Source organism: Oncorhynchus nerka, linkage group LG18 (assembly GCF_034236695.1).
Source record: "Oncorhynchus nerka isolate Pitt River linkage group LG18, Oner_Uvic_2.0, whole genome shotgun sequence".
Taxonomy (NCBI): Eukaryota; Metazoa; Chordata; class Actinopteri; order Salmoniformes; family Salmonidae; genus Oncorhynchus; species Oncorhynchus nerka.
In genome coordinates, this window is record NC_088413.1 from 16,350,048 (window position 1) to 16,366,082 (window position 16,035).

General features: G+C 37.0%; 1 long non-coding RNA gene across 1 annotated transcript; it reads left to right on the top strand.

The window, feature by feature from the left end:
- Positions 1-659: 659 nt before the first annotated feature.
- Positions 660-13,364, top strand: LOC135561760 (uncharacterized). Its single transcript, XR_010459637.1, has 2 exons — positions 660-1,488; positions 12,695-13,364. It is a non-coding gene; the product is annotated as an uncharacterized LOC135561760 (long non-coding RNA).
- Positions 13,365-16,035: the final 2,671 nt, after the last annotated feature.

Sequence of the window (16,035 nt, forward strand, 5' to 3'; positions counted from 1 at the left end):
GCTAATAGCAGTAAGGTCGGAAGTTTACATATACTTAGGTTGGAGTCATTAAAACTCATTTTTCAACCACTCCACACATTTCTTGTTAACAAACTACAGTTTTGCCAAGTCGGTTAGGACATCTACTTTGTGCATGACACAAGTCATTTTTCCAACAGCTGTTTACAGACAGATTATTTCACAGATAATTCACTGTTTCACAATTCCAGTGGTTCAGAAGTTTACATACACTAAGTTGACTGTGCCTTAAAACCTGTTGGGGCCAGGGGTTCGACAACATCCGGTGAAACTGCAGAGCGCGAAAAAAAAGAAAAAAAAATCACAAATTCAACACACCAAATTAAAGCTGCATTTCTTGTTAATCTAGCCATGGTGTCAGATTTTAAAAAGGCTTTACGGTGAAAGCAAACAACACTATTATCTGAGGCTCGCACCCCATCAAACAAGCACAGAAAATCATATTTCATCCCGCTAGGTGAGACACAAAACTCAGAAATAAATATAAATCATGACTTACCTTTGAAGATCTTCTTTTGTTGGCGCTCCAATATGTCCCACAAACATCATAAATGGTCCTTTTGTTCAATTAAATCCATCGTTATATATCCAAAATGTCCATTTAGTTGGCGCGTTTGATATTTGTGGGCAGAACTGAAAAAGCATGTGCGAGCAAGGAGACCTACAAACCGGATTCAGTTACACCAGCTCTGTCAGGAGGAATGGGTCAAAATTCACCCAACTTATTTTGGGAAGGTCGTGGAAGGCTACCCGAAATGTTTGACACAAGTTCAAACAATTTAAAGGCAATGCTACCAAATATGAATTGAGTGTATGTAAACTTCTGACCCACTGGGAATGAAATAAATCATTCTCTCTACTATTATTCTAACATTTCACATTCTTAAAATAAAGTGGTGATCCTAACTGAGGATTAAATGTCAGGAATTGTGAAAAACGGAGTTTAAATGTATTTGGCTAAGGTGTATGTAAACTTCCGACTTCAACTGTATATATAGAATAATTTATTTAAATTGCGTTATTTTGATTTGATTTAATACTTGTTCTCCATTTGAAGAATACGTCAAAAGTCATTTGTATTACATTAAACAAAATGTTGAATCATTTTGATACTACAGGAAATAGGTTGACTGCTATGTTAAACAACAACAGTCATGGCTGCCTTGGTTGTCAACATCCTTGTGGCTGTTGAAGTCTTTTTACCATAGAAAAACAGGAATCCCTAAAGTTGTTGCTGGTGAGGCATACGGCATGGAAGGGTGGGGCAACTGTTCCTGCCCCTGAACTAGACAGACTGGAACAACCTCCGTGATTTACAAGAAATCACCCGACTGTCTAGAAATGGAAAACCTTCAAACTAAGGCTGACCTATCACTTCATGAAGTACAACTTGGCCCCACATCACTTTAAAACATCAGCTGTCAATCCTCCCGCAGACATACAACTCCAGATACCCAACTCAACAGGCAGGTAAGGACGTCTATAAAGTCACTATTACAAGACACAAGCCTGATACAATAAATGGGTGTTTTGTCTTTCTAAATCGACATGAAATGAAGTATGACTTTTGTAAAGGCTATATGCAACTTATTTTTTACATATCTGTATGGTGTTAAGATATAGATGGGAGGGGTTGAATGGAGCTGAAGGGTGGGACGAATAACAACAAGAGAAGTAACGTAAAATATACTGTGTCCGTAAAATGCTTTGGTTCAGAACTTTTGTGAAACAGAACAGTTAAAAATATATGGCAAATAGAAATCAAACTGGATGCATCCCTCGACATGTAGCGAACATTAGTCAATGCATCTCGGCCCTCACAGCCAATGTTCATTTGGATGGCATAAGGTGGGGAGTTGAGTCGTTCAGTCAGTTTCCTATTGATTGCTAGATATAGCACCAATTCTTAGCTTCACAGTGTTTTCTGACGAAGGCATTGATGCCAGTTTGTGCCTCTGCCTCCCCACACATTGTTTTCACGTATTAGCGTCACACCCTGACCTTAGTATTCTTTGTTTTCTTTATTGTTTTGGTTAGGTCAGGGTGTGACATGGGTGATGTATGTGTTTTTGTACTGTCTAGGGGTTTTGTAGGTTTATGGGGTTGTTTACCATCTAGGTGTTTATGTATGTCTATGGTTGCCTAGATTGGTTCTCAATTAGAGGCAGCTGTTTTTCGTTGTCTCTGATTGGGAACCATATTCAGGCAGCCATATTCTTTGGGTATTTCGTGGGTTATTATCTATGTCTATGTGTAGTTGCCTGTGTCTGCACTGTTTATATATATATATATAGCGTCACGTTTGTTGTTTTGTAAGTTTGTTTTAGTGTTCTTTCTTCATTAAATATATAACATTCATTCATATCACGCTGTGCCTTGGTCTCCTCCATTCAACGAACGTGAAAAGACACCTCTCTGTTTTATACTTTATCTAATATTAACATGGAATCTAGAAGGACAAGACACCTCTCTGTTTCATACTTTATCTAATATTAACATGGAATCTAGAAGGAAAAGACACCTCTCTGTTTTATACTTTAATATTAACATGGAATCTAGAAGGACAAGACACCTCTCTGTTTTATACTTTATCTAATATTAACATGGAATCTAGAAGGACAAGACACCTCTCTGTTTTATACTTTAATATTAACATGGCATCTAGAAGGACAAGACACCTCTCTGTTTTATACTTTATCTAATATTAACATGGAATCTAGAAGGAAAAGACACCTCTCTGTTTTATACTTTATCTAATAGTAACATGGAATCTAGAAGGACAAGACACCTCTCTGTTTTATACTTTATCTAACATTAACATGGAATCTAGAAGGACAAGACACCTCTCTGTTTTATACTTTAATATTAACATGGCATCTAGAAGGACAAGACACCTCTCTGTTTTATACTTTAATATTAACATGGAATCTAGAAGGAAAAGACACCTCTCTGTTTAATACTTTATCTAATAGTAACATGGAATCTAGAAGGAAAAGACACCTCTCTGTTTTATACTTTAATATTAACATGGAATCTAGAAGGACAAGACACCTCTCTGTTTTATACTTTATCTAATATTAACATGGAATCTAGAAGGACAAGACACCTCTCTGTTTTATACTTTATCTAATATTAACATGGAATCTAGAAGGACAAGACACCTCTCTGTTTTATACTTTAATATTAACATGGAATCTAGAAGGACAAGACACCTCTCTGTTTTATACTTTAATATTAACATGGAATCTAGAAGGAAAAGACACCTCTCTGTTTTATACTTTAATATTAACATGGAATCTAGAAGGACAAGACACCTCTCTGTTTTATACTTTATCTAATAGTAACATGGCATCTAGAAGGACAAGACACCTCTCTGTTTTATACTTTAATATTAACATGGAATCTAGAAGGACAAGACACCTCTCTGTTTTATACTTTAATATTAACATGGAATCTAGAAGGAAAAGACACCTCTCTGTTTTATACTTTAATATTAACATGGAATCTAGAAGGACAAGACACCTCTCTGTTTTATACTTTATCTAATAGTAACATGGCATCTAGAAGGACAAGACACCTCTGTTTTATACTTTATCTAATATTAACATGGAATCTAGAAGGACAAGACACCTCTCTGTTTTATACTTTATCTAATAGTAACATGGAATCTAGAAGGACAAGACACCACTCTGTTTTATACTATATCTAATAGTAACATGGAATCTAGAAGGAAAAGACACCTCTCTGTTTTATACTTTATCTAATATTAACATGGAATCTAGAAGGACAAGACACCTCTGTTTTATACTTTATCTAATATTAACATGGAATCTAGAAGGACAAGACACCTCTGTTTTATACTTTATCTAATAGTAACATGGAATCTAGAAGGAAAAGACACCTCTCTGTTTTATACTTTATCTAATATTAACATGGAATCTAGAAGGACAAGACACCTCTCTGTTTTATACTTTATCTAATATTAACATGGAATCTAGAAGGACAAGACACCTCTCTGTTTTATACTTTATCTAATATTAACATGGAATCTAGAAGGACAAGACACCTCTGTTTTATACTTTATCTAATATTAACATGGAATCTAGAAGGACAAGACACCTCTCTGTTTTATACTTTATCTAATATTAACATGGAATCTAGAAGGAAAAGACACCTCTCTGTTTTATACTTTATCTAATAGTAACATGGAATCTAGAAGGACAAGACACCTCTCTGTTTTATACTTTATCTAACATTAACATGGAATCTAGAAGGACAAGACACCTCTCTGTTTTATACTTTAATATTAACATGGAATCTAGAAGGAAAAGACACCTCTCTGTTTTATACTTTATCTAATAGTAACATGGAATCTAGAAGGAAAAGACACCTCTCTGTTTTATACTTTAATATTAACATGGAATCTAGAAGGACAAGACACCTCTCTGTTTTATACTTTATCTAATATTAACATGGAATCTAGAAGGACAAGACACCTCTCTGTTTTATACTTTATCTAATATTAACATGGAATCTAGAAGGACAAGACACCTCTCTGTTTTATACTTTAATATTAACATGGAATCTAGAAGGACAAGACACCTCTCTGTTTTATACTTTAATATTAACATGGAATCTAGAAGGAAAAGACACCTCTCTGTTTTATACTTTAATATTAACATGGAATCTAGAAGGACAAGACACCTCTCTGTTTTATACTTTATCTAATAGTAACATGGCATCTAGAAGGACAAGACACCTCTGTTTTATACTTTATCTAATATTAACATGGAATCTAGAAGGACAAGACACCTCTCTGTTTTATACTTTATCTAATAGTAACATGGAATCTAGAAGGACAAGACACCACTCTGTTTTATACTATATCTAATAGTAACATGGAATCTAGAAGGAAAAGACACCTCTCTGTTTTATACTTTATCTAATATTAACATGGAATCTAGAAGGACAAGACACCTCTGTTTTATACTTTATCTAATATTAACATGGAATCTAGAAGGACAAGACACCTCTGTTTTATACTTTATCTAATAGTAACATGGAATCTAGAAGGAAAAGACACCTCTCTGTTTTATACTTTATCTAATATTAACATGGAATCTAGAAGGACAAGACACCTCTCTGTTTTATACTTTATCTAATATTAACATGGAATCTAGAAGGACAAGACACCTCTCTGTTTTATACTTTATCTAATATTAACATGGAATCTAGAAGGACAAGACACCTCTGTTTTATACTTTATCTAATATTAACATGGAATCTAGAAGGACAAGACACCTCTCTGTTTTATACTTTATCTAATATTAACATGGAATCTAGAAGGACAAGACACCTCTGTTTTATACTTTATCTAATATTAACATGGAATCTAGAAGGACAAGACACTTCTCTGTTTTATACTTTAATATTAACATGGAATCTAGAAGGACAAGACACCTCTCTGTTTTATACTTTATCTAATATTAACATGGAATCTAGAAGGACAAGACACCTCTCTGTTTTATACTTTAATATTAACATGGAATCTAGAAAGACAAGACACCTCTCTGTTTTATACTTTATCTAATATTAACATGGAATCTAGAAGGAAAAGACACCTCTCTGTTTTATACTTTAATATTAACATGGAATCTAGAAGGACAAGACACCTCTCTGTTTTATACTTTATCTAATATTAACATGGAATCTAGAAGGAAAAGACACCTCTCTGTTTTATACTTTATATAATATTAACATGGAATCTAGAAGGAAAAGACACCTCTCTGTTTTATACTTTAATATTAACATGGAATCTAGAAGGACAAGACACCTCTCTGTTTTATACTTTAATATTAACATGGAATCTAGAAGGACAAGACACCTCTGTTTTATACTTTATCTAATATTAACATGGAATCTAGAAGGAAAAGACACCTCTCTGTTTTATACTTTATCTAATATTAACATGGAATCTAGAAGGAAAAGACACCTCTCTGTTTTATACTTTATCTAATATTAACATGGAATCTAGAAGGAAAAGACACCTCTCTGTTTTATACTTTATCTAATATTAACATGGAATCTAGAAGGACAAGACACCTCTCTGTTTTATACTTTAATATTAACATGGAATCTAGAAGGACAAGACACCTCTCTGTTTTATACTTTATCTAATATTAACATGGAATCTAGAAGGACAAGACACCTCTGTTTTATACTTTATCTAATATTAACATGGAATCTAGAAGGACAAGACACTTCTCTGTTTTATACTTTAATATTAACATGGAATCTAGAAGGACAAGACACCTCTCTGTTTTATACTTTATCTAATATTAACATGGAATCTAGAAGGACAAGACACCTCTCTGTTTTATACTTTAATATTAACATGGAATCTAGAAGGACAAGACACCTCTGTTTTATACTTTATCTAATATTAACATGGAATCTAGAAGGACAAGACACCTCTCTGTTTTATACTTTAATATTAACATGGAATCTAGAAAGACAAGACACCTCTCTGTTTTATACTTTATCTAATATTAACATGGAATCTAGAAGGAAAAGACACCTCTCTGTTTTATACTTTAATATTAACATGGAATCTAGAAGGACAAGACACCTCTCTGTTTTATACTTTATCTAATATTAACATGGAATCTAGAAGGAAAAGACACCTCTCTGTTTTATACTTTATATAATATTAACATGGAATCTAGAAGGACAAGACACCTCTCTGTTTTATACTTTAATATTAACATGGAATCTAGAAGGACAAGACACCTCTCTGTTTTATACTTTAATATTAACATGGAATCTAGAAGGACAAGACACCTCTGTTTTATACTTTATCTAATATTAACATGGAATCTAGAAGGAAAAGACACCTCTCTGTTTTATACTTTATCTAATATTAACATGGAATCTAGAAGGAAAAGACACCTCTCTGTTTTATACTTTAATATTAACATGGAATCTAGAAGGACAAGACACCTCTCTGTTTTATACTTTATCTAATATTAACATGGAATCTAGAAGGAAAAGACACCTCTCTGTTTTATACTTTATCTAATATTAACATGGAATCTAGAAGGAAAAGACACCTCTCTGTTTTATACTTTATCTAATATTAACATGGAATCTAGAAGGACAAGACACCTCTCTGTTTTATACTTTAATATTAACATGGAATCTAGAAGGACAAGACACCTCTCTGTTTTATACTTTATCTAATATTAACATGGCATCTAGAAGGACAAGACACCTCTCTGTTTTATACTTTATCTAATATTAACATGGAATCTAGAAGGACAAGACACCTCTGTTTTATACTTTATCTAATATTAACATGGAATCTAGAAGGACAAGACACCTCTGTTTTATACTTTATCTAATATTAACATGGAATCTAGAAGGACAAGACACCTCTGTTTTATACTTTAATATTAACATGGAATCTAGAAGGACAAGACACCTCTCTGCCACTATGAAAGAGAGTCAATGTTACTGTTTACAATTGAACTCTTATCTTGTTAACTTCCTCTTTGTGGAGGCAACACCAGAATGAAGGGTTGGATCATAACCATCAGTTATCAGAACAGTGTCTAAGGTTTTGTTACTAAACTAACTAGGATGAATCATTGACAACAGTAGGACAGGTGGCAATGACCTTCAGTTATCAGAGAGACAGCCTTAGGTAGGGTTTTGTTGGTGTGATTGTCAGAATGCATGAGATTAATCTAAAAGTGTATAAACCATTGGAGGCTGCTGAGGAGGACGGCTCATAATAATGTCTGGAACAGAGCAAATAGAATGGCATCAAACACATAGAAACCATAGAAACCATGCGTTTGATGTACAGTGGGGCAAAAAATTATTTAGTCAGCCACCAATTGCCACCAAAAGTTCCCCACTTAAAAAGATGAGAGAGGCCTGTAATTTTCATCATAGGTACACTTCTACTTTGACAGACAAAATGAGAAAACAAATACAGAAAATCACATTGTAGGATTTGTAATGAATTTATTTGCAAATTATGGTGGAAAATAAGTATTTGGTCACCTACAAAGAAGCAAGATTTCTGGCTCTCACAGACCTGTAACTTCTTCTTTAAGAGGCTCCTCTGTCCTCCACTCATTACCAGTATTGATGGCACCTGTTTGAACTTGTTATCAGTATAAAAGACACCTGTCCACGACCTCAAACAGTCACACTCCAAACTCCACTATGGCCAAGACCAAGGAGCTGTCAAAGGACATCAGAAACAAAATTGTAGACCTGCGCCAGGCTGGGAAGACTGAATCTGCAATAGGTAAGCAGCTTGGTTTGAAGAAATCAACTGTGGGAGCAATTATTAGGAAATGGAAGACATACAAGAGCACTGATAATCTCCCTCAATCTGGGGCTCCACGCAAGATCTCATCCCGTGGGGTCAAAATGATCACAAGAACGGTGAGCAAAAATCCCAGAACCACACGGGGGAACCTAGTGAATGACCTGCAGAGAGCTGGGACCAAAGTAAAAAAAAGCTACCATCAGTAACACACTACGCTGCCAGGGACTCAAATCCTGCAGTGCCAGATGTGTCCCCCTGCTTAAGCCAGTACATGTGCAGGCCCGTCTGAAGTTTGCTAGAGAGCATTTGGATGATCCAGAAGAAGATTGGGAGAATGTCATATGGTCAGATGAAACCAAAATATAACTTTTGGTAAAAACTAAACTCGTCATGTTTGGAGGACAAAGAATGCTGAGTTGCATCCAAAGAACACCTAGTGTGAAGCATGGGGTTGGAAACATCATGCTTTGGGGCTGTTTTTCTGCAAAGGGACCAGGACGACTGATCCGTGTAAAGGAAAGAATGAATGGGGCCATGTATCATGAGATTTTGAGTGAAAACCTCCTTCCATCAGCAAGGGCATTGAAGATGAAACGTGGCTGGGTCTTTCAGCATGAAAATGATCCCAAACACACCGGCCGGGCAACGAAGGAGTGGCTTCGCAAGAAGCATTTCAAGGTCCTGGAGTGGCCTAGCCAGTCTCCAGATCTCAACCCCATAGAAAATGTTTGGAGGGAGTTGAAAGTCCGTGTTGCCCAGCAACAGCCCCAAAACATCACTGCTCTAGAGGAGATCTGCATGGAGGAATGGGCCAAAATACCAGCAACAGTGTGTGAAATTCTTGTGAAGACTTACAGAAAACGTTTGACCTCTGTCATTGCCAACAAAGGGTATAACAAAGTATTGAGATCAACTTTTGTTATTGACCAAATAGTTATTTTCCACCATAATTTGCAAATAAATTCATTAAAAATTCTACAATGTGATTTTCTGGATTTTTTCCCCTCATTTTGTCTGTCATAGTTGAAGTGTACCTATGATGAAAATTACAGGCCTCTCTCATCTTTAAGTGGGAGAACTTGCACAATTGGTGGTTGACTAAATACTTTTTTGCCCCACTGTATTTGATGCTGCACCAGCCATTACAAGCCCGTCCTCCACACTTAAGGTTCCACCAATAAACATCCATTCCGTGTGACTATGCATGACTGGCCGAGAAGAGCTTCAGCCTGTGCTAATTCATTAACACAACACTAACCCAATACACTATGGCTCTTTTTCTCAGTCGTCTAAAAAGCACTCTTCCTCTCGGTCCTCTCCTTCACTGATCTGAAAGAGCTGACCAGGTGAAAGTTAAACCAGCGTAATGATGAGCTTCCTTCCACCATATTGTTTTCACCTGTGAAGCCAATCAGTGCAGAGGTAGGGGAGGAGACAAGTAGAGGGAGACATTTGCAAAAGAGCCTCTGGCCACATTTAGAAGCCTTTTGGTCAAAAGTTGCAGATATAAATTATATCAATAAAGCGGAATTGATTCCTTATTCTACACGTCAGAGAGGCATGTTTTTTTTACTACATACATCAGTTCCAAAACGTTGCATCCTGCTGAACTTTGGTGCTGCTGAACCTTGGTCTGGTAACATGTCCATAGATGACGTACCAAGTCCACCATCTAGTGGTCAATTATTATACTGCTATACATTTCCTCAGACTAGTTTCTAACAAAGATATGCATTACCCCTTGACAACTGACAGGGGGCGCTGTTTTGAAGCCTCTGCACATTCATTTTGGTGCTACTCCATTGTAAAGATTTTGGAAGATACAGAAATGCATTTATTAATGTCTACATTCAAATGACAAGTATAGTATATCAGACATCTTAATGTATGCATATTAGACAACTTAATGCATACTTTAAAATGATATTAAATGAAGATTAAAATATAACAGATGGGTTCATTGTACAACAACAAAATCAATGAGCAACCATGGGGAATAACTGACAGGGTTGGCTTAGATTGTTGACAGCATGTAAACTATATTTCATCTCCAATGTTTGAAAACAAATACATTTGAACAATGAGCCCTTGTCTCAAATACATCATTACTGTTGCTGGTGAGACAGCTAGCAAATATTACCCATATTAACGTGAAATCAGTCAAAACACCTAAATCAAGAAACTGTATCAATAATGATGAAACGAGCTGAAACGAGCCACTTACAATTCACCACATGGAAGTTTGTCAATCTTGCTAGCAATTTGGTCATCCAGAATCACAACCACTTACGTTCTCCAGCAAGAACCAAATAATGTAGCTCAAACAGAAGTGGGAACTAACAGAGAGTCACTGACAACAACCAAACAGAAACAGGTGGGTTTAGGAGGGGTTCTGAAAGACACTCATGGGGGAGTCCACTGGGAGTTGACTAGCAACAACTGGAACCTAAAAGACACACATCATGAGCACAACACTAAATTTGCCCAAGAACAGGAAAACAAATGAAAAACCCACACCAAACTGAAAAGACACCAAACTTGAAAGACATGAAAACTTTAATTGACTAAATGTATATTACTGTGCGAATTAAATTGTTTTGTTTGTTTTTTTCCAAGAGCTTTTAAAGAGCTGCACATGGGATATTAATTGCATTATGTTTTCTGGTTGATGTATTTTTAAAGGTTGGGGCTGCATTTCCTCTTGAATTTGGTTAAAAGGACAGTGAATTCACTCATACTTTGAGGACTTGCTACCAAGCTTCTGTGTGTCAGACACTTCTGGGAAGACTTTCCAATAGATGCTGGAACATTGCAGCAGGGACTTGCTTCCATTCAGCCACAGGATAATTTGTGAGGTCGGTCACTGATGTTGGGCGATTAGGCCTGGCTCGCAGTTGGCGTTCCAATTCATTCCAAAGGTGTTTGATGGGGTTGAGGTCAGGGCTCTGTGCAGGCCAGTCAATTTCTTCCACACAGATTTCAACAACCAATTTCTGCATTGACCTCGGTTTGTGCACGGGGGCATTGTCATGCTCAAACAGCAAAGAAAATGTGTCCTACTCCACCAACCAAACTTTACAGTTGGCACTATGCATTGGGGCAGGTAGCGTTCTCCTGTCATCCCCCAAACTCAGATTTGTCCATCAGAATGCCAGAAGGTGAAGCGTGATTCATCACTCCAGAGAACGCGTTTCCACTGCTCCAGAGTCCAATGTCAGCAAGCTTTACACCACTCCACCCGATGCTTGGCATTGCACATGTCCACGTTGAAAGTCACCGATAAAGGCAAACAATCCTTATTAGCCGTACCGTTTGTATTATTTATGACAATATATTACATACAGTATATAAGGCCTTTCTTTGAGGGCCTTGTTATTCAGAAAATCTCCCTGAAAAAATATATATGGTTATGCTTTTTCCCCCCCATGTCATTTTATTTGATTAGAAATAGTGAAAATAGCCAAAGTATTTCTGACCCCTGAACCTACAGTATAGCGCTACCACCTGAGCTTAAGTTTCCCATCACTTAAGGTTTGTTAAAATAGAGCCCTCGGTGTTCTAGCTAGAAAATGGGGGACGATATACAAAAAGTGCTGTCATTCCTAAATGGATGAAAATACCCTCAAATTAAAGGTGACATTGTTTGATTTCAAATGCAAACTTTTGGAATAAAGAGTGAAAAGAATAAAAAATGATTCACTGTCCCAATAATTAAAAAGGGCACTGTATCTCAAACCGTTTCCAAACAACTTGAACAGAGCTGTCCTGTGCTGACCTGGTCAGTGGTGGGCCGTCGGGGCCAGCAAGGCCTTCTCTGCTGGCCTAAACATCATCAGAATAAAAAATATATATATATATATTTTACCACAAATATGTATTACATTTTTCCCCAGAGTAAGGGTTATACTCTTAATTTCATAGCTTTCCTCTTGGTTGCACTGCTTCCAGCCCCAGGTTGAGATTTGGAGGGCTGGTCTTTATGTTAGATCTTTTATCCAATCATATTCAGCTATCATGTGTTGCCAGGGGTCTAAAATCTGCCCTCAGGCCTTCAGAATCAACAGTGCGGGCGCTTGTAGCTTAAAGTGAATGGAAATGAAAATTTAGTGTCAGCTATTCAGCTTTAGAGTTGGCTATTGTATGCCTGCTGGCTGGCTCCAGTGTTACACAGGAGCCAGCTAGCAGGCGTAGTGCGTGCATGTCTTTTGATTGGATTACCAATATTGAGAGGCAGGTCCTATATGGGCAGGTCTATGCAGAACCTCACAACTAGGAAACTGAATTTGATAAACAAATTAATTTGCATACCACTAAGCTTTTTTTTCAACCCACAAGGGCGGAAGGAGGAGAAAACTGTTCGCTGCTCTGGCCCCCCAATGGTGGAACAAACTCCCTCACGACGCCAGGACAGCGGAGTCAATCACCACCTTCCGGAGACACCTGAAACCCCACCTCTTTAAGGAATACCTAGGATAGGATAAAGTAATCCCTCTCACCCCCCCTCCCCCTTAAAAGATTTAGATGCACTACTGTTCCACTGGATGTCATAAGGTGAATGCACCAATTTGTAAGTCGCTCTGGATAAGAGCGTCTGCTAAATGACTTAAATGTAAATGTAAATGTAAGATATCGATTTGGTCGAGGATATAATTATAACGCCATTCTCAAGACGAACTTTGAGGTTGCCGGACGCCGACGCTACAAAGCCTGTCACAGGCGGGAAAGGGGTTTGTTCGCCACTTTCAAAGTTCCAACAAAGTTTAAGACACCCAGTCACTACAATACAGGCGTAATTTCCTAACTCAGTTGCCAGAGAGGAAGGAAACCATTCAGTGATTTTACCATGATGCCAAATGTGAATTTAAAACCATTACAGAGTTGAATTGCTGTGATAGGAGAAAACTGAGGATGGATCAACAACATTGTAGTTACTCCACAATACTAACCTAAATGACAGAGTGAAAAGAAGGAAGCCTGTACAGAATACAAAATATTCCAAAACATGCATTCTGTTCGCAATAAGGCACTAATGTAAAACTGCAAAAAATGTGGCAAATAAATGAAATAGAAAGTACAAGTACAAAGCATTATGTTTGTGGCAAATCCATTACAACACATAACTGTATATCCCTCTTCATATTGTCAAGCCTGGTGGTGGCTGCATCATGCTATGGGTATCATTCTCATTGTAAAAGAATAGGGATAAAAGTAAATGGAATGCAGCTTTAAGCACAGATGAAATCCTAGATGAAAACCTGGTTGAGTCTGCTATCCAACAGACATCAGGAGACAAATTCACCTTTCAGCAGGACAATAACCTAAAACACAAGGTCAAATATACACTGTAATTGTTACCAAGATGACATTAAATGTTCCCGGGTGGCCTAGTTACATTTTTGACTTAAATATATGGGAAGACTTGAAAATGGCTGTCCAGCAATGATCAACAATCAACTTAACAGAGCTTGACGAATTTAAAAAGAATAATGTGCAACTATTGTACAATCCAGGTGTGCAAAGAGCTTGGTGACTTACCCAGAAATACTCACAGATGTAATTGCTGCCAAAGGTGATTTTAACACTCAGGGGCTGAAAACGTATGTAAATTAGATATTTCTGTATTTCATTTTCAATAAGTTGGCAAACATTTCTAAAAACATGTTTTCACTTTGTCATTATAGGATATTGTGTGTAGATTGGTAAAATAATATATAAAACCTAATTCATTTTGAATTCAGGCTGTAATACAACTAAATGTGAACTACTATTTGGGATTATATCACTGTTATCATATACTGATTATTGCTGATAGGACTCATTCATATAAACACAATGACACAACTTTGCAGTACAGGAGAGTAAAGTGTATTGCATCTTTGTCAAAGATGTACAATGTAAAGAATGACTTCTGATAAATGTTTAAAATCTCTGCATTCTTTCATTGTATAAAAATGGAGGCAACATATCTCAGTTAAATTAATGAAGATGTAACACAATACATCATTTAAATACATTTTTAAAGAATTGTTTATAGAAAAATAAATGAACACATAAAAAATAAATACAACTCATTGAATGAACATTATTTCTAATTGTGGTGATTTCTCCCAAATAAACTACAATAAGTATGAACACATAGAGAGAAAATGGAAAGCAAAAGGAGAGAGAGAGAGAGAGAGAGAGAAAGAGAGAGAGAGAGAGAGAGAGAGACAGAGAGAGAGAGAGAGACAGAGAGAGAGAGAGAGAGACAGAGACAGAGAGAGAGAGAGAGAGAGAGAGAGAGAGAGAGACAGAGACACAGAGAGAGAGAGAGAGACAGAGACACAGACAGAGACACAGAGAGAGAGAGAGAGAGAGAGAGAGAGAGAGAGAGAGAGAGAGAGAGAGAGAGAGAGAGACAGAGAGAGAGAGACAGAGACAGAGAGAGAGAGAGAGAGAGAGAGACAGAGAGAGAGACAGAGAGACACAAAGAGAGAGAGAGAGAGAGAGAGAGAGATGTGCCCACTGCCCACAAAATGAGGTGGAAACTGAGCTGCACTTCCTAACCTCCTGCCCAATGTATGACCATATTAGAGAGACATATTTCCCCCAGATTACACAGATCCACAAAGAATTCGAAAACAAATCCAATTTTGAATTGCCCTTGAATTGAATTGAGAGAGAGACACAAAGAGAGAGAGAGAGAGACACAAAGAGAGAGAGAGAGAGAGAGAGAGAGAGAGAGAGAGAGAGAGGTGTAGAAAGAGCAGGTTGAGAGAAAATATGTTCTGGCATTTAATCTCTGTGCTCTTCAGATACACACAAAACCAATCTCTTCATATCATAAACGCATTGAATATAATTCACATTGGGTCTCTGTACCTTTGAACTCATCCCTGAGCTTCTTTGCTCTCGTCCTGTCTGCTTTCTGACAACGTTTTAGGACCATCAGCTCCACAAAGACCTTTGCTTCCACCCGGAGGAACAAAACAGTGATTACAACTGTCGCAGGGATGACAAAAAAGATCATAGGAATACTGTACATTTTCTGGTCTATGTTTGTTTGTATGTTAACAGCATTTAACCACGAGTTGAAGGCATTTCAACTTGGTGAACCATTTGAATGCGGCGTTTGCCAACATTTATCAGATGTGTTGTTATTTCCAGATGTTTTTAATTAATTTGACACTATCAATATTTGACACCAGAAAAATGACAATTATCAGAACTACATACTCTGGCTCTTAGAAAACGTAGAACTGTTTTTTAAAGAGTCGTTTGAAGCTGAAAGCGCGTCGGTTACAGTTAACGGACAGTTGAGTGGACAACAGTGAATTCCAAGAATGGAACAAAAAGTGCTAAGATTGTTGTGGAAAACGAGTCTGATGAATCGTTCCTTGTTGGAATACGCTTTTTTGGATAACAATGTTAAGGGTGAAAGAGTTGAGGTGTCAAGCAAATCTCTTTTGTGGAGACGGTGAAGAACATTGAAGGGGCAAGAGGCCACAGTTCTGAAGAAGATGCACCACAACCAGTTGCAAATGTTATACTTCAATCAAGTGATCTGGATACACTTATTGTGAAAAAGGTGGATTTTGTAGAATGTATTGCCACTGTTATTAAATGTCCTCCACAAGTGTCCAAGAAGCTGGACATCATTATATCCGCAGCCGATACGTTTTTGGGCCTCCAAGACA